Source organism: Dipteris shenzhenensis, chromosome 24 (genome assembly GCF_047967505.1).
Source record: "Dipteris shenzhenensis isolate YYH24624 ecotype China chromosome 24, Dip_SZ_1.0, whole genome shotgun sequence".
Classification (NCBI taxonomy): domain Eukaryota; kingdom Viridiplantae; phylum Streptophyta; class Polypodiopsida; order Gleicheniales; family Dipteridaceae; genus Dipteris; species Dipteris shenzhenensis.
Genome location: NC_141619.1, coordinates 26148051 through 26169390, shown reverse-complemented (window position 1 = coordinate 26169390; position 21340 = coordinate 26148051).

The following is a 21340-nucleotide window of genomic DNA, read 5'->3' as shown; positions in this document are numbered from 1 at the left end:
TGAGTGGTGTTCGCACTCGCAAGGCGACGTCCACTCCACGATGGCACCTTGCAGTGGCGGATCACGAGAGCATACTTGCAACTATTGGCATGAGAGCTTATCCTGAGGAGTAGCACATTACATATCATATTTTTTGGGATCATCAGTTGATCAGATTGATTTTTATTGGGTATCACTAGTTGATTACACTTTTTTGTATTCGATATGTATAGGCTCACTGTGTGACCGTACCATTGTAATTTTCATGGACTCATATTTTGTATTTCACTATGATGGCTGTATACACGTTCATACACATCATTGTATTAGATTCTATTTCTTACATGATGTCCGATGTCTTCTCAATGGGATTTGTTGTGTTTGTAAAACAAATAATTGTTTATTAGTAGTAATGTTGTAATTTGTTTTGTGCTTTAGGACATTTTAAAAACGTGACTAAGAAAATTCACGCACGTACTAACGAAATACGCGTGTGGACTTACTTGTTGGGGATGAAACTTCGCACGACTCTTAGGACACCCTAGACATACATCCACGCGAGATTTGGTCTGAACTGATTTGGTATGCACCACGTGGAAGGTACAATGCGTACATTTTTACAATCCCTACTAGCACGACTGCGGCAAAGCTATGGCGCATGTACTAACGAAATACGCGTGTGGACTTATCTGTTGGGAATGAAACTTTGCACGACTCTTAGGCCACCCTAGACATACATCCACGCAAGATTTGGTCTCCAACTTATTTGGTATGCGCCACGTGGAAGGTATAATGCGTACATTTTTACAATCCCTACTAGCACGACTACGTGTGAAAAATGGCGCACGTACTAACCAAATATGCATGTGGACTTATCTGTTGGAGATTAAACTTTGCACGGCTCTTAGGCTACCGTAGACGTACATCCACGCAAGATTTGGTGCCCAACTGATTTGGTATGCGCCACGTGGAAGGACAGTTGCGTACATTTTTACAATCCCTACTAGCACGACTACGTATGAAAAATGGCACACATACTAATGAAATATGCACGTGGACTTATCTGTTGGGGATGAAACTTCACACAGCTCTTAGCCTACCCTGGACGTACATCCACGCAAGATTTGGTCTCCAACTGATTTGGTATGCGCCACGTGGAAGGACAAATGCGTACATTTTTACAATCCCTACTAGCACGACTATGTGTGAAAAATGGCGCACGTACTAACGAAATATGCATGTGGACTTATCTGTTGGAGATTAAACTTTGCACAGCTCTTAGGCTACCATAGACGTACATCCACACAAGATTTGGTCTCCAACTGATTTGGTATGCGCCACGTGGAAGGACAAATGCGTACATTTTTACAATCCCTACTAGCACGACTACGTATGAAAATGGCGCATGTACTAATGAAATACGCACGTGGACTTATCTGTTGGGGATGAAACTTCACACGGCTCTTAGGCTACCCTGGACGTACATTCACGCAAGATTTGGTCTCCAACTGATTTGGTATGCGCCACGTGGAAGGACAAATGCGTACATTTTTACAATCCCTACTAGCACAACTAAACCCTAAACCCTAAACCCTGAACCATAAATCCTAAACCCTGTTGGGGACGAAACTTCACACGCCTCTTAGGCTACCCTAGACGTACATCCACGCAAGATTTGGTCTCCAACTGATTTGGTTTGCGCCACGTAGAAGGTATAATGCGTACATTTTTACAATCCCTACTAGCACGACTAAACCCTAAACCCTAAACCCTGAACCCTAAATCCTAAACCCTGTTGGGGACGAAACTTCACACGCCTCTTAGACTACCCTAGACGTACATCCACGCAAGATTTGGTCTCCAACTGATTTGGTATGCGCCACGTGGAAGGTATAATGCGTACATTTTTACAATCCCTACTAGGATACTAAACCCTAAACCCTAAACCCTGAATCCATCCTAAACCCTGTTGGGGACGAAACTTCACACGCCTCTTAGGCTACCCTAGATGTACATCCACGCAAGATTTGGTCTCCAACTGATTTGGTATGCGCCACGTGGAAGGACAAATGCGTACATTTTTACAATCCCTACTAGCACGACTAAACCCTAAACCCTAAACCCTGAACCCTAAATCCTAAACCCTGTTGGGGACGAAACTTCACACGCCTCTTAGGCTACCCTAGACGTACATACACGCAAGATTTGGTCTCCAACTGATTTTGTATGCGCTACGTGGAAGGTATAATGCATACATTTTTATAATCCCTACTAGCACGACTAAACCCTAAACCCTAAACCCTGAACCCTAAATCCTAAACCTTGTTGGGGATGAAACTTCACATGGCTCTTAGGCTACCCTAGACGTACATCCACGCAAGATTTGATCTGGTTTGCACCATGTGGAAGGTATAATGCATACATTTTTGCAAGCACCTTTTCAATGCTTAATGTTTACAATTACGACACACGGCATTATTTTTAAAATACATTATGTATTAGATGTGTGAATTGAGATATTTGAAATTCAAAATCATACTCTTAATTTTAAATACGCACATGGGGATGAAACTTCGCACGGCTCTTAGGTTTAGTGTAATAATTGCAAGCATTGATATATACGAAATTCAATATGATATTCAAAATGATAAAGTTGGAACTTGAACACTTTTTCAATGCTTAATGTTTACAATTACTTCACATGGCATTCTTTTTTAAATACCTTATGTATTAGATGTGTGAATTGAGATATTCGAAATTCAAAATCATACTCCTAATTTTAAATGTTTATGTTACATTTAAACAAACTATAAACTGAGATAAACTGAGATAAACAAAGTGTGAAGAACATCATGAAAGTACGAAAATGCTCATACATCATAAAAGTGGGAACAATATCATGAAAGTACCAAAATGAATCTGTACATCATCATCATCATGCTACAGAAGTGCATCCCTATACAAGAAACGTGTGAAGCCTAAACAATCATCCTGAATCCGAATCTGATAGCTCTACATATGATCCTCTAGTGGAACGCTGACGTGGCTCCTGTATGACCCGCTGCCCAACCGTCTGCTGTGTGCCCTCAGGTAAAGCCGGCTCAGATGGGCCAGCCTCATCACCTGCATGAGATGGGCCAACCTCATCCTGATGAAGAGGAGGGCATGCTGCACGCGCCACCGCTGCCATCTCTGCCTCCCTCGCCTCCTCTATGTATGCGCGTCTCAGCTCCCATAGCCGTGCATTTGCGAATACTCGTGCCTTAAATCCAGCGCGAGTAATCGTCTCTACATGTAGAAGACGCTGGTCTCGGCCCCGCCCTAGCTGCTGCTCCACCCACTGCTGCAATGATGTCTGCAGCTCTGCCTCTCGCTCAATCCGGCGTGCCTCCTCTGCTCGTGCCTCGTCACCTGGCATGAAATCACCATACGAAAAGCGTCGTGGAACGAATGCTGCAACCACCGATGTATCAGCACCCTCCTGCATCAGCAACGCTCTCTGTGCCTCCTCCCTGTAGTGCTTTATCAAGACTACGCGGGCGAATGGATCAATGGCCTGACGATGACCAGGATATAGATCATCCATGCCTAGTCCTCTGTATGTGGCCACATCAATGTCAGCAAAGCATACAGGGCACACTGATCGTGCCACCATGTGGCGGGTCATGCAATGGAGATGTGCGATGTGGCCGCACCCTAGTCCAAACCACCCTACGGTGTCAAACTCCTCGTGGCAAAGGACGCAAGTGGCAGTAGGAAGCTTGGCTATGACTGTTGCGTCTATGGGTGTCCTAGTCGGCACATCTACAGGAGGAGCGGGGTATAGGGCCACGCTGGGGTCGATCCTATGGCGAGATGGATCACGACTAATATGCCTCAACTGCAAAATATAGTGCTCCGCACGATGGTATGCTATGCGTGTCCGAATCCTCTGCTCCTCCAAATTTGTCTGTAATAGTCGTACGCGAGACTCAATCTCCTGACGCAATAGATGTGCCTGCAGTGCAAACATGTCGCGTACATGGTGAGAATTAACCAAAAAACTTCAGTTCAAAACACGCTATAGAAAAATAAACTAACATAATCAAAATAACTAACCTCATCCCTAGACTCGGCCAACAATGCCTCCAACTCTGCAATCCGTGCGTCTCGAGCCTCCAACTCGTGCTGAGGCGGTGTAGATGTGGGAGGTGGTGTAGATGTGGGAGGCTCCATCGATGATCGAGGTGGGTGAGGTGGAATCGCAATAGATCTCGATAGGGCAGAGACCATGTGCTGCAAGGATGATGCCACTGAATGAACATCCCCCCTAATCTGTCCTCCCACCGCTTACAATGCCATTGCAGGGATGGTGTGCAACTCTGGTGCCTCGCGTCGACGCTGAACACCTACAATCTGACGCTCCTGACGCCCCATCCTACCATGTCCTGCTCCTGATCCTGGACGGGTACTAAGGTAGTCTACCCGATGACCAAGCACAAACTCAGCGTATAGCTGCATGGCAAATGACCTGGCTATCTGACGGTTGTGAGGCAATCGACCACCATTCGCAGCGAGATATCTCGAATAAATGTGTGCTGCTATGATGGGGTGCCTGCAACGTAAAATATGCAAGGGGAGCCCTGATCGTGGTCGCATCGCCTCGGTGTGACCATCCCAAAACATATCCTCTAAGGCCTACCTGTGATGTGACTCACGCTCAAACAACTGTCGAATGGCTCTCCAATCCACGCCACCACCAGTGATCTCCGCCTCAGCCTGTGCCTGAAAGCTATCCACAACGTCCTCAACTGTGTCCAATCGACCCAGAGCCTCAATAACTGAATCTAGACTCGCAACCAAGTGAGGGGGTGCCCTAGCATCCTGCAGTGCCCTCATCTCAGCTCTCAGCATCTCTATCTGCATACGAATAGTGGTGCTAGAACCTGTGCGCTGGCTGGCGCATGCACAAAAAAACACATGGAAATTAATATTCTATTTGGGTAATGAAAATAATATTCTATTCAATATGACTTATAATCTATTTACGTAATGAAAACTATTTGTACGTACTCCTTGACTCCTCCTTGATGAGGTAGGATGTTGTTGGGATCATCCTATGCACCTACCGGTAGATGGGCCAAATGTGTGGCTCAATATTATGTTTATCAAAGTCAATATTATTAAAAATTCTTAATTTTGATTAAAATTTTTTCAAACTCTAGTTGTTGCATTTTTAAACTTAGATGTCTCAAATATTTTTTCCTTATATGTTTCCCTTTTTTCACTTTTTATCCAATATGAAACTTTTCCAAATGTGGTGTAAGGACCACATTGTCCACTTATGGCCCCTATACTAAGGACAGATAGTGGAGAGGTTTGGTTAATAAGACCTTCTTTGAATGCTTTACTGCCTTGGGTTTGCAATAGATATGGAGGAGATAGAAGGATACCTAATACATTACTTTGAACGATACACAAGCAAGGCGCATCTAGTATTTCTCGGACCACATTAAAAAAGAGAGCGGGTTGACACTACAGACCTTTTAAAGCGAGAACTTTGAGAAAATAATTAAGCCTTTTCAATATTATCTATTTTGGTTGGGCAATCCACCTCAACTAGTGGCCATTCCTATAGATCATCACTTGGTTCCCATGCTTGGGGAGAGAGGAGACCTTTGGACAATCATAAATTACGTATGTGTTTTCGATGCGCTGGTGCATTTACAAGATCCATATAGCCATATGCTTATGCATCTAACCACTCTAGTGTTAGGGTCTTTGCCCATGTGGTGTGGTGTTTTAGGGATAATGCCCATGTGGTGTTTTATACAGCCTACTTACTCTACCTAAATTATGAAACAACTCTTAACCAACCTCTTATTTTCTTTTTTTTTAAAGATCATTTTTAAAAATAAAATTTAAACGTTTTTTTATTTAAATATAAATAACACTAATAAAAAAAATATCTTTAATCTCTTTTTTTTAAAAGATGATTTCATAAAACAAAATATATACATTTTCAAGCTTTAAATAAAAAATTACGTAATTCCAAAAATAATTAAAAAAACTTTAAAATGCATTTCAAATTTAGAAATATTTTATAATTATTCCTATAAACTAAAATTTAAACGTTTCTTTATTTAAATAAAAATAGCACTAATTTAAAAAATAACTTTAATCTCTCTTTTTTAAAAGATGATTTTAAAAACAAAATATTTACATTTTCACATTTTAAATAAATAATTACGTAATTCCAAAAATAATTTAAAAAAACTTTAAAATGCATTTCAATTTTAAAAATATTTTATAATTATTCCTATAAACTAAGATTTTAACGTTTTTTATTTCAATAAAAATAGCTCTAATTTAAAAAAATAACTTTAATCTCTTTTTTTCCAAAGATGATTTTTAAAAACCTAATTTTTACATTTTCATAGTTTAAATAAAAATTTAAAATGCATTTGAAATTTGAAATATTTTATAATTATTCCTATGAACTAAAATTTAAACGTTTTTTAAAAAAATAACTTTAATCTCTTTTTTTTCAAAGATGATTTTAAAAAACAGAATTTTTACATTTTCACATTTTGAATTAAAAATGTCGTAATTCAAAAATTTAAAAAAAACTTTAAAATGCATTTCAAATTTAAAAATATTTTATAATTATTCCTATGAACTAAAATTTAAACGTTTTTTTATTTAATTAAAAATAGCTCTAATTTAAAAAATAACTTTAATCTCTTTTTTTTCAAAGATAATTTTAAAAAATAGAATTTTTACATTTTCACATTTTGAATAAGAAATGTCGTAATTCAAAATTTTAAAAAAAACTTTAAAATGCATTTCAAATTTAAAAATATTTTATAATTATTCCTGTGAACTAAATTTTAAACATTTTTTAAATTTAAAATTTTCACATTTTAAATTATAAATGTCGTAATTCAAAAATTTACAAATGCATTTCAAATTTATAAATATTTTATAATTATTCCTATGAACGTTTTTTTATTTAATAAAAATAGCTCTATTAAATTATTTTTTTTCATTTTCACATTTTAAATAAAAAATGTCGTAATTCATAAATTTCAAAAAAAGATTAAAATGCATTTGAAATTTAGAAATTTTTTATAATTTTTCTTATAAACTAAAATTTAATTAAATTTTAGCAAAAAGAAAATGCTACATAAAAAAAACCCTACCTGGACTCTCCCGCTCCGTCCATCTCCGTCGATGTCCGTCGGTCGCTCTCCGTCGCTCGCGCAATTCCGTCGACGTCCCACAAATCCGAAATCAGTCGATGAGGAGGAGCTCGATCGAGGTATTCCGCATGCAACATACATACCTCGATCGAGGTATAGACATGGGCATACATCTCGGTACATCTATCTCGATCGAGGTATTGACATGCCACGATACCTCGATCGAGGTATTGTGACATGCCCATACATCTCGGTACATCCACCTCGATCGAGGTATTGACATGCCACGATACCTCGATCGAGGTATTGTGACATGCCCATACATCTCGGTACATCTACCTCGATCGAGGTATTTACATGCCACGATACCTCGATCGAGGTATGTCGACAGCAGCCGGATGCCACATGTCTCGATTGACATATTCGACATGCGGCCAAGTCATCGGTCCAACATACCTCAATCGAGGTATGTCATCTGCCCTGTCGGTTGCCCTGTCGGATGGCACATACCTCGATCAAGATATGCTGGACATGCCACATTACCTCGATCGAGGTTGAGCTGGATTGCCAGGATACCTCGAACGAGGTAGATGTGGCATGTATAGGTGGCTTGCCAGCAAACCTCGATCGAGGTATAGGCTCGGTCCGGTGAAAAAAGCCCAGCACCTCGATCGAGGTATTGGCTTGGCTCGGTTGTCCTCGTGTGTGATTTTCATTGGAACTTATACCTCGATCGAGGTATTGGAGACCAAAGCAAAACCTTTGTATATTCACTCGAGCGGGTGTCACACTCACCCGAAAGTGGTCCGGAAGTGGACACCCTTAACTTGCTACCACCCGTCCACTCTTGTAGTTTTTCCTTGCCAAGGAGTGTAAGGGTTTTTACTAATATGTAATTTTTTTTCACTCCTGTATGATTGAGAATGTGAGCCACAAACTTGGCTACCTCTTTGCATATTGGATCCAGAATCACATCATGGTGGATTCCCCCGCTTTGTGACTTTGTGTTAGGTGGCAACCAATCTTGAATTTTTAAGAACCTTACATCCAAATGTTTTATTGTATATTCTCTTGTGCCTCTAGGAATGAGAAAGCTTCCTGCATTGTTGATCTACTGAGGTAGATCTGTAAAGGCTGTTCATTATACGTTACTATGCCATACTTAACCTTCTCCAACTCTTTTCTTTGATATGATGTTATGAATTGAATGATGTATTCTGTAATAGCAAGTGTTGGCAAGAAGGATTGTAGCTTGTGAAAAAAATTCCCTAGACCCTTGGACTACAAGAAGTGGCATACATCGGGCTGACATGTTGAATGTTGAGACTTGTGGCCATACAAGCTATATTGTTCTCTCTATTGTTAGCTCCTTGTTGGCTTGGGCATCAAGCTATTCTGTGCCTACATCTTGCATAGTTGATGGCTCTGGCTCTATCCTGACTCCAAGGTCCCCAAGGTCTGTGGCATATCTCCTTGGCATGTTGCATTAATTTTATCATCACTGTCATTGTAAATAGAACCACCAACCATGGTTGTTTTGCTATTAACCTCTTGGTTGGTGATCTTGGATCCTATCCTTCTTCAGGTTAGTGATTTGGGGAGGGCTGTCGAGGTTGAGGTTTGGGCCGTTTGGCTTGGTGTCGCTTTGTCGATGGCATTGCACGCCTTTTCCCCATCTTAGTGAGTTGTCTTCAGCCTGGCATTTCACACATAAATTAGGTCCTAGTCTAACAGTGCCAATAGTGCCATGTGGTAAGAGAGCCATGTGCCAACAAGCATGTTTCTTTTGTGAGTGGCTGAGAGACACACAACTTTCTCTATGGCCTGCATTGTTTCTTCCTTCATACAAAATGCTTAATTGTTGGCCTTTAAGTGAGTGCATTTGACTTGTAAATTTCGCAACTAATTTCAACCTTTGTAGCCCAAAAATGGCGAAATATATGCAATCGATGAGTCAAAATTAGTGCCTATATGGTGGCGACTACCGAGGCCCAAACGATGGCCAAACCAAAAAAGTTCTTCAATGTAGATCTTTGCATGGGTGAAATCTAGGTTTAAATGGGGTTGTATTTAGCCTCCAAACAACCAAGATACACACCCTTGAAGAAGGGGCAAAATGGGCAATTTTTTTATAAAGGTCCTTCCTCTTCTTTTTTTTCCACTATAAGGGTTGGTTAATCTAACCTAACCTAATGTTCCTAACTACCTTTGAGTTGCCCTCTTTTGTTTTTTTAAAGTTGAGAAAGGATTGGTTAGGCTAACCTAACCTAATGTAGTTAGTTGTAATGAACTAAGGTTAGTTTCTATCCTATCTCTCTATAATCTCTCTCTTTCTTCTCTCTCTCTCTCTCCTTACTCTCTCTCTCTCTCTCTCTCTCTCTCTCTCTCTCTCTCTCTTTCTCTCTCTCTCTTTCCCTCTCTCTCTGTCTCTGTCTCTCTCTGTCTCTCTCTCTCTCTCTCTCTCACTTCCTATCTCTCTCTCTTCACTCTCTTCCTCACACACTTTGTCGAAATGGGGCTAGGTGGCTGGGGTGGTGGCGGAATGATTTGATAGTGGTGATGACACAATGGCGTGGCGCCCCAAGTCGCTCAACACTCGTAGGAAGCTGGGCGCCCGAGGGCGACTGCACGCCCGATGGGGACAGTGCCCAAAAGGTGGCCCATGCTTAAGGGCATCAAATGCATGCTCAAGGACGATGGCTGCACACCCGAGGGTTTTGTGGGGGGGATTTAGAGGGGGGTGTGGGAAGGGGTAGAGGGAGGAGAGAGGTGAGTTAGAAAGAGAGGCGAGGATAGAGAGAGGTTAGAGATAGGGGTTGTAGAAGGGGAGTAGAGAGAGGTGACATGGGAGGGGGGGAAATAGAATGGATGAGAGGTGAGGAGAGAGGAAAAAAGGGGGAGGGGCAGTGGTGGGGAGGGGATGGTGGTGGAGGAAGGGGGTGGTTGTGGAGAGAGGAAGAAGGGAGAGAGGAAGGGGGGGGTGGAGTGGAGAGAGGTAGGGGAATGTTGGGGTGGAGAGAGAAAGGGGATCTAGAGAGGTAGGGGGATGGTGGGGTGGAGAGAGAAAGGGGATGTAGAGAGAGGAAGGGGTGGTGGGGTGGAGAGAGAAAGGGGGATTACCTTTGGTGGAGCTGGAGGTGATGGAGATGGGGGGCATGGGGGCTTTGATGAAAAAATTACTATTGAATTCAATGTTCTCTAATGGAGGACTAATTATTGTTGTTGAAGTCAGTCTTCTCTAATGGCAGTCTATCCATAACTTGTACAAATCACATCAAGTCTTGTTTACCTTTTTGAATTCCCATTAAGATGGTTGCATTGTGGGGATTTTCTGCAAGGCCCTGATATTGACTAATGATATTGTTATCTCCCTTGGGATAGCCATAGAAATTAATGCATTTCTTTTAGGATTTCCTTTTGCACTAAGTTTCAAATGTCCCCACATATTGTGATTTGTTTTGAGAGAAGAAACCCAAGAAAACTACTATCCATGTGCTCAAGGTTTCTACTGAGCCTTCTGTATCAATGTGCTCAATAGAAAATGGGTTTTCAAGAAATTAGCTTGGCCAGTCAACCAACGTTGTTGGGGTGGAATTGCGATCATGGCTTATAGCTAGTCCACCATGAGCATATTAAGTGCAGGGCACCAAGTCCTTCTCAAATTGGCTAAATTTTAGTAGCTTGGGCTTTTGAGGGATCATATACTCTTTGAAATACTCTCTCTTTTGTTCATTGTCAAGGAAGGGGTCGAGTGTGTGTGTGAAAAAATAAAACCTTTTAACAACATGGCACACGATGCTCAGGGTGGATAATAAATTTTCCATTTTATGGGTGCACATCAAATATGTATACAATTGGTACAAAAAGTGTCAAATCCATCAGGTAGTCCAGGCTCCAAGGTCAAAGTCCACTTACCTATCACCATACCTAGGTGTTAGAACATCATAGATTTGTGAGGGAGATAGGCAATGCCTATACACCCTAGCTTGTTATCGCTTATACCTAAGACCAAGACTCCAAACAGGATTCTAGAATAAACACCACAAAATAAAGTATTTAAAATAGAGGGTAAATGCCATTCTTAACAAATGGTACACTGTTTTTCACAAATATGGGGGTTACCAGTGTCCATATGGTAATCAAATAGGGGGTACACCCAAGGTTTAACACACATTTTATTGAAACATGGGGGGTAATCCATACCCTTTTATAAATATATTTTTCTTAAAAGGATCATTGAAGAGGGGTAGACCACTCCCTTGCATATGGTATGTATTCCACTTAATAATTAAAAAGTGAATTTTATATGGGGGGTATTCACACCCATATTGACAAATCAATATAAATGAAAGTGTAAGCTTTAAGATAAAACATTTCATTGAATAAAGATAATGAAAAATAGCTATTCAAAACTATATAAATTTTACTGGAAAATTAAACGAAAAATTGAGTACTCCTAAAGGAAAAGACTTAATCAACATAAGAAAAAATTAGTCTAAAGCTTCTTTCTAAAAGAATAAAATTTCACTGTTACAGTAATCTTAGAAAAAGAACAACATTAACCTAATTGTGATTAAAAAGAAGAAATTGCAATAATAGTATTTAGTATAAATTATAATGCAATCAGGTATGGAAAATAAATATGGGAAAGAGAGAGAGAGAGAGAGAGAGAGAGAGAGAGAGAATAAGGGAAATAGGAAACAAATCAAACCTAATAAATTCAAATCCTTTAGCAAATAAATGTTTGAATAATTTGAATAAAGCATTTCCAAATCATTTACCTAGAAAAGGAAAATATAAGCAATTATAAATATATTTTAATAAGAATTTTATTTAGAAAATTTTAACAAAATCAATTAAATGCAAATAAAGGAGCTACACAACGCTAGAGGGATATGACCAGCCTAGTGTAGAGTGTGTAGGAGTGTAGAAAATGTGTGTATGTGTGTGTGTGTGTGTGTGTGTGTGTGTGACATTACAAACCATAACAACAACACCCATCTAGACCAATATCTAAATTAATAGAGAGTCAAGGAACTCTTTTTTTCATTTATAAATCAATCATATGATAGATCCATTGCTTCGCTACCAATTTTGTATCAGGCTGCACTTACCTAATCAGCATCCCCAATAAGCAAAATGTTAGCACATTAAGGCTTGAGACAGAAAGATAGGTAATGCCCGTACAGCCCGGCTCGCCTTAAACAAAATTTAAGCAAGACCAAGCATGAGGAAATTTACATGGTGCAGCCGGAAGGCTTTGAAGAAAAGGGCAATTCCCAGGGTTTTAGAAGGACTGAAATTGATCATTGCCTCTACACTAAAAGGGCTAAGGATAATAGCCTGATAATCCTAGCACTATATCTGTATGATATGCTATTGGCTAGCAAGAATACCTATGAGCTAGATGCATTGAAGGCCAAGTTGCATGAGGCCTTTGATATGAAGGATTTAAGACTTGCAGGTCATATTCTTGGTATGCGCATCACGCGTGATCGGAGTAGGAAACTCCTTTGGCTTTCATAGAAGGAGTATGTTACAAAAGTATTGCAGCTTTTTAATATGGAGGGGGGGAAGGCAGTGAGTACTCCATTGCCTCCATATGTGAAATTGAGTCATACAGATAGTCCCAAATCAGATGAGGAGAGGGCCATGATGGCCAAGGTTCCTTATGCATCAGCGGTTGGGAGTCTTATGTATGCTATGATAGCTACTAGACTAGACATTGCATTTACAGTAGTAGTTGTTAGCCGGTATATGGCTAATCTAGGAAATAGGCATTGGGAGGCAGTTAAGTGCATCATGAGGTACATGAAGGGTACCAAGGAGATGTGCATCTACTTTGGTAGAGGAGACATGCGTGTACTTGGGTACACAGATCCAGACTATGCAAGGCATGTGGATACACTTCTAGTTATGTGTTCACCTTTGCAGGTGGTGCAGTGTGTGGATGTCTCGTGCACAGAAGTGGGTTGCTTTGTCTACCACAGAGGTTGAGTATGTTGCAGCCACAGAGGGTTGCAAGGAGGCTATATGGCTTCATCGACTAGTGGGAGATTCGGGGATTCATACAGGTGTACCGACATTGCATAGTGATTCCATGAGTGCTATTCAGCTAGCACACAATCCGGTCTTTCATGCAAGGACCAAACACATTGAGGTCAGGTACCATTTCATCAGGGAGGTACTTGAGGACAAGCGCATAGAGCTTGTCAAGGTTCATACGGATGATAACCCTGTAGATATGCTGACGAAGACTCTACCTAGTCAGCAATTTGAGTATTGTCGTGTATTGATGGGCATTGGATAGTATGCTCCTTGGTTGTTCTCCCTTAAAGGCACATTGTCCTTTAAGTGGGAGGTTGTGGGGGTTAAAGGTCACTGTGCCTTTACCCCGGTTATGTACAATACTCAAACACATATATAAATGAATGAAAAAGAAGATTAGGTTATTCTGCACCCACCAAAACTTGTGTGGCTCTCTGTTTCTCTCTCTCCCTCTTCCGTTCTTGCTTTTGTTGAGAGCACTCTCAGTTATGGAATGATTGCTTGAAGTTTGGATGAGTGGTTCTTCCAGAACTAGCACCTTAGGGTTTGAGTGAGCCGAGTACTTGTGACCACTCAAAGAAGGAATAAGAAAAAGAAAAAGAAAAATATAAGGGGTAATTTATAAGGAAGAAGGTGTTAGTAGGGGTTGATGTAAGATCCTAGTAGTGTTAGTGTTAGCAGAGTAAGTAAAGTGCATTCTCATGCTCCTCTTAAGTCCCATGTGGGACTTCTAATGGATTCTCATCAGACTATGTCTTTGGCATGCGTGTTTGAACATCCGAAGTTGTGCATGTCATTGTGTCTTGCTTCGCTACAGTGAAGTTCCTTTAAGACCCATTTTGTGGATTATATTTCATTGAGGGCTTTGCTTGGAAGTATTTAAGCCCAATAAGGTTGTGGCACCATCTGGAGCTTTATTTGTCTGAGTCATCAAATCAAGAGGAGTCTGATAATACACCATACAAACCCCTAAAATTGGTGTAATCACGTTCACCCTAGAGTTGAATGCATCCTCGAGAGCTGCTTGTGGAGAACCACTTGTTGTCCCATGTGTGAACTCAAATCCAAGACCCTAATGACTTAGGCATAAGTCAGTGCCCTGTTCTATTTTGTTGGCTCTACTTATGGGATTTGTTCTTGATGTTGATTGGTGTATTGAGTTTTTGTAGTGTTTGTAGCTTATCTTCCCAACCAAGGAGCCCTCGGGCTGATGTAGTTGTGATTTGCTGAGAACCTGAAGAGGACTGATCGCCTATTTTCACCTAGGACTTCCACATGTGAGCAAAGACATAGGACTTCCACATGTTATAACTTTATTGCTCGTTATGGGCACACGTAGACCTAGCACTTGGAAATGAGTTCCTATTCACTTAAATGGCCTTAGTACCTACGAGTAGAAGGTGAGTGCAGTGACATATTGACCAATTGTGACCCAGAACTAGCAAGAACATCATTTTGTAGACCACCAGAGGAATATGAATTGTATAGCTATTCAGGACCTCCTATAAGTCAGATAATCACTTCGAAGGAGAGTCACTAAGACATCACTGGAGATCTTTGTTGGTGACAAGTTGTCATCTTGTTAGCAGCAGCAACATTGCTTGAAGTTCTTTGAGATCCTTGACTACAACCGTAGGTTCTTGTGGAGCTACTCCAAACACCTATTTCATTAATTTTGGACTTTTTCTGTTGTTTTTGGACGAAGCCCAAAAATCCTTCCCAAATGAAAAGTTTACTTTGTGAAAATATCCTTCCCAAATCAAAATTTTACTTTCTGAAAATATTCTTCCCAAATCAAAAGTTCACTTTGTGGCACTATCATATTCACATAAAAATATTGTTTTTTCAATCTATACTTTTGCACCAACATGCAAGAATTTGAAATAATCCTATATTAGAAATTCTAGCTATATCTAAGTTATTTGTTAATTTAATTATTTTTAATATTTTTCCTTGACGTGATAAATTTATAAATCCATGAAAGGAGACTTAAATATTTCATGAAAATAACATTGTCACTCGCAATATGCACAAAATTTTTAAAACTTTTAATAAATAGAAAAAAGACATGATGCCATAAGACCCAAGTTTTGTATTGAACCAAAGAGGTATAATAGCAATTATAGCTATTATTATATGATTACATTGAGAGACGTTGCTCTCAACTAGAGTCTTTATATCCAAAATGATATAGATTGAACATATGTTTACAATTTAAATTGTTGCTCTTAAAGAGCCTCAATTCGTGCCATCTGCATAATTTGACTCCCCATTGTCTTATTGCTCAATGTCACGACAGTCCCTTGCCAGGTGCCATCTACATAATTTGACTCCCACTTGTCTTGCCAAGCCTTGCCCCTTGGGTGCATTGACTCCCCATTGTCTTATTGCTCAATGCGATAGTCCCTTGCCAGGTGCCATCTGCATTAACTCCCTATTGTCTTGCCAAGCCTTGACCCTTGGGTGACATGCAGTGCAAAATACAGGTGCCATCTGCATTAACTCCCACAAGTTGTCTTGCCAAGCCCTCGCCAAGCCTTGCCCCTTGGGTGCATTGACTCCCCATTGTCTTATTGCTCAATGTGATAGTCCCTTGCCAGGTGCCATCTGCATTAACTCCATATTGTCTTGGCAAGCCTTGACCCTTGGGTGACATCCAGTGCATATTTTGACTCTCATTTGACATAGGAGGTGATGACTCTGATTATAATTGTCTTGGATTGGCTTCTTGCCTAGTACCCAAATAAAATCCTTCAATGGACTTCAATACAAAGCTTTAATCATGGACATTCTTCATTTGCACTGTCTCCTTCTACTTCCTCCATGGCGAGCATCCTTAAAAATTCGTGTATATAAAAAATAGTTTGCTGTGGTATTTTTATTTTTCCTTCTACCTCATATCCCATGCGCTTCTACCTCATATCCCATGCACCATTACAAAACTTACCAGGAAGGGAGAAGCTTATAGATGGGAGGAGCAGCAGTAGCGAGTAGAAGGATTTTGTTTTATTGAATAAGATATTAGTTGTGGCACCAATTCTTAAACCACCTAACTTGAAGTTACCATTTCATATTTTTGTCAATGCTTTGGATGTGGCCATCAATGCAGTGTTAATATAGAAATTTGTTAAAGGGTGGTTTCATCCCATATATTATGCCAATAGAAGATTGGAAAAAGCAGAGAAAATTTATAGTGTTACTCATAGGGAGGCATTGGGAATGGTTTATGCTCTCAAAAACTTCAGACACTATTTATTGGGAAATAAAGTGATCTTACATGTGTCCATCGTCAAGCTGGTTCAGTTATTTGGTAAACAAGCCACAATTGTCTAGAAGGCTAGCTAGAAGGATATTACTCCTCCAAGAATATGATTATTATGACATTGTTCATACACCCGGTAATCAGCATGTTGTTGCAAAATCTTATTTAAGCCAATTGATGAATGCTGAGGCACCTTTGGGAATTCAGAATGATTTCTCTAATGCACATTTGTTTTCTGTCAACCTGAATGGTGGGCAAGATTGTTATAATAAAATGCTTCAAGATTTTTTTTACGGAAGGGATGGTACCTCAATGACTGTCAAGAGATCAGAGGAAGGAATTTGTGTTGTAGAGTAGACCATTTTTTATGATAGTTGGAATTTTGTATAGGAGGGGTATTGATCAGATTATCCGAAGATGTGTGCTAGATCATGAAAGGAAAGCAGTCCTAATGGAAGAACATGTTGGAAAGGAAAAAAAAATATTGCAGGTAGGTTTGTGGTGGCCTACAGTGTTGAAGATGCTCATTAATTTGCTAAAACATGCTTACCATGTCAAAGAGATGGTAGGCCAACAGATGTGGATCGGCGGATGCCACATCAGCCTATCTTACCTTTGGGCCCATTCTAGAAATGGGGACTCAATTTCATGGGTCCGCAAAAACTGCAGAGACCAGGGATTGAAAGAGAGGGATTGGATGCATCAGAGATTTGAGGCACCTCTCATTTGTTGGTTTTCGTTTGCTCCCCTGCAGCTTTTAGTTGTGCTAGTAAGCGTTTGCTCCACCATTTGTAGTACCCTGTCCACTCTGTAAATGCACCGTCAAAGGCTACTTTCTTCATCAATTGCACCACTTCATTGTCATGAATCGATAATGTTTTCATGATCCCCCCAAATGCAATCGCTTCTATCGACCCTGCTTCAGCCTTCACCTTGTGCACCATGGGCATCCACACTCGCAACAGTAAACAGCGTACAGAATTGCTCAATACCAGTCTCCCATCCTTCACTTTCTCAAGTATCCCCATGATGATGCTGTGCAGATCATTCGTTAGGATGGTGAGATGAGTGCAATGGGGAGCACCTTCCGTTCAAGCACAACACCAAAATCTTGGCAGCTAGCAATCGCTTCCACGAGTTCTTTAATTACCTTCGGCTAAATATACTAGCAATAAGTATATTTTGGCACCCACTAACTACTGCACGAAGTGGGTAGAGGAAATTGATTTGTGAGATAATGCAGCAGCTAGCACAGCTAAGTTTATTTATCACAATATCATAACCAGGTTTGGGTTGTATCTAGTGAGGTCCTTAGCAGTGTTCGACGTTCCTATGCTTCTATTAAGCATAGGAACTCTAGTGATGCCTTGGCAGCACGTCGTGCTATTGTGGCTGCCATTAGTAGACCTCATATGATAGGCCATGTGCGTACCGCTTCACGTCTTCTTCAGATTGCACCGCGCACATTGCGAGCAGGCATCATTAGGAGGTAGAGTCTAGAGGATAGTGAGACTGATGCTCTTTGGGCTTCGAGTGGTCGTGCACCTCGCAGCGATCGATTGTTGGATGATTCCACTAGGTCCTTCATACAACAGTTTTGGGAGGAGCATTGCAGAGCATCCCCGGTGTTCAAGAAGGCATTGTGGAAGAGGGTGTCACGCGGTGTGTACATTGAGCATGGTGCATGTTTTTTGGAGTGTACCCAGACTGAGTTGTACACTCAGTTTGTAGAGGCGCACCCGGAGTTCAAGATTGGGCAGAGGTCATTTGAGCGATGCAGGCCATGGTTTGTGCGATGCTCTCAGGAGCGTGACACATGCTGTTGTCGCTACCATGTGGATTTTCGATTGATGTATGACGTATTCCGTTCCCTTGATGGTCATAGGGGAGTGGTTCCTACTAGCCCTCGTGACTTCATTCATTCCATATTGTGTACACGAGATGGTGATGCTTTATTCCACTCCCTTGATTGTGTGGAAGGCACGTGTACTTTGTGTGGTGACTTTGCTAGAGTGCCACGAGTTGCACTAGATACTTGTGATGTGCAGATGGTTCGTTGGCAGCAGTATGAGTACTGTACCTTGACATTAGATGGTGGTGCACAGTCGAGGAGGTTGCAGCTTGTGGGGAAGGAGACACCACGTGTTGTATTCATTGACACTTTTCGAGGGAAGCTGTACCGCTACATACGCCACTCGCACACTGCGAAATGGGAGGATCGTCAGTTTCGTGCATGTTTGAGGACATTTCCTACAGGGGTGGTTGTCTCAGTGGTGGACTTTGTGGAGAATTACACCTTTGCGCCACAGCATGAGATCCAATCGGAGTATTATTTCTCCGAACAGGTGACGTGTGATTGAGTATTGATTTTTTCCCCGCCTCATTATATTGAATTATTTCAATAGTCATATTTTTTTTCAATGCCATATTGCAGGTTGCTATATTTGTGCACATTAGCTATCGTCATGCACAGGCTCATGTGGATGGCATTGATAGCACCATGGACTCACGCGTCATTGTGCGAGAGTATCACTTCTACATTAGTGATGATCGATCGCATGATGCCCATTTTGTGCAGCATTGCTTCACTTTGCATGATAGTTTCTTGAGGGATCATGGTGTCACATGGCAGCGGCGCTGGATCTGGTCAGACGGTTGCGGTGGTCAGTTCAAATCCGCTAGACAGTTTTATTGGTTCTGCAGATGGCACCGTGAGACAGGCATTCCGATTACATGGAGCTACTTCGAGACAGGGCACGGTAAGGGAGAGCACGATGGTGCAGGTGCTTGCGTGAAGCGTGCTTTGCGTCGATACCAGTTGTGTCACAGTGTCGATCGCTTCAAGGATGCACATGATGTGGTGCGGTGGTGCAGCCACAGCACTTATCCACTAGTGCTACCTCCTCGTTTTAGTCGTGTGATGATAGGGTGGTGAGCTGGTATTTTTGGTGCATGGACATTGGGAGTCTTGATCGGTCTAGGCCTTTTGATTGTCGTTCTGTGCCTGGCCTCTGCCTGGCACTCTTGATTTCCATTCCATCAGGAGCGTAGGTGAGTCTCACCCCGCGATCTTTTCTCGACGGTTTGCATGTTTTTGCTCTACATGCATTGATGATGATTGGGGAGGGTGCTCCATGATACCATGGGCCGATCCATGGGTACGGCGAGTGCTTTCTCCCTTCCAGCCTTGGGAGGAGGTGCATGATGATCAGGATGCCGGATTCAGTTCCTCTAGAGATTATGACCAGCTTACAGATATTTTGCGTATTGGTGATATCTTCGCGGTTATTGCTTCAGAGGGCAATGAGGAGGGTCTGGATTATTACTTGTTGCGATGCTCTATGCTAAAGAGTGTGCTGAATGAGGATACAGTGGATGGGCATGGGATGCACTTCAATGCTCATAGCATGATCGTAGGTGGCCACTATTTTCAGCAGATACAGAGGCGTGGTCGCTATATTGAGTTCCAGGAGTACATGGCGGATCAAGAGGCATACATGTATTCTCATCTTGTTGTTGGGATCAAGATTACTTTGAGTGGTGTTCGCACTCGCAAGGCAACGTCCACTCCACGATGGCGCCTTGCAGTGGCGGATCACGAGAGCATACTTGCAACTATTGGCATGAGAGCTGATCCTGAGGAGTAGCACATTACATATCATATTTTTTGGGATCATCAGTTGATCAGATTGATTTTTATTGGGTATCACTAGTTGATTACACTTTTTTGTATTCGATATGTATAGGCTCACTGTGTGACCGTACCATTGTAATTTTCATGGACTCATATTTTGTATTTCACTATGATGGCTGTATACACGTTCATACACATCATTGTATTAGATTCTATTTCTTACATGATGTCCGATGTCTTCTCAATGGGATTTGTTGTGTTTGTAAAACAAATAATTGTTTATTAGTAGTAATGTTGTAATTTGTTTTGTGCTTTAGGACATTTTAAAAACGTGACTAAGAAAATTCACGCACGTACTAACGAAATACGCGTGTGGACTTACTTGTTGGGGATGAAACTTCGCACGACTCTTAGGACACCCTAGACATACATCCACGCGAGATTTGGTCTGAACTGATTTGGTATGCACCACGTGGAAGGTACAATGCGTACATTTTTACAATCCCTACTAGCACGACTGCGGCAAAGCTATGGCGCATGTACTAACGAAATACGCGTGTGGACTTATCTGTTGGGAATGAAACTTCGCACGACTCTTAGGCCACCCTAGACATACATCCACGCAAGATTTGGTCTCCAACTTATTTGGTATGCGCCACGTGGAAGGTATAATGCGTACATTTTTACAATCCCTACTAGCACGACTACGTGTGAAAAATGGCGCACGTACTAACCAAATATGCATGTGGACTTATCTGTTGGAGATTAAACTTTGCACGGCTCTTAGGCTACCATAGACGTACATCCACGCAAGATTTGGTGCCCAACTGATTTGGTATGCGCCACGTGGAAGGACAGTTGCGTACATTTTTACAATCCCTACTAGCACGACTACGTATGAAAAATGGCACACATACTAATGAAATATGCACGTGGACTTATCTGTTGGGGATGAAACTTCACACAGCTCTTAGGCTACCTTGGACGTACATCCACGCAAGATTTGGTCTCCAACTGATTTGGTATGCGCCACGTGGAAGGACAAATGCGTACATTTTTACAATCCCTACTAGCACGACTATGTGTGAAAAATGGCGCACGTACTAACGAATATGCATGTGGACTTATCTGTTGGAGATTAAACTTTGCACGGCTCTTAGGCTACCATAGACGTACATCCACGCAAGATTTGGTCTCCAACTGATTTGGTATGCGCCACGTGGAAGGACAAATGCG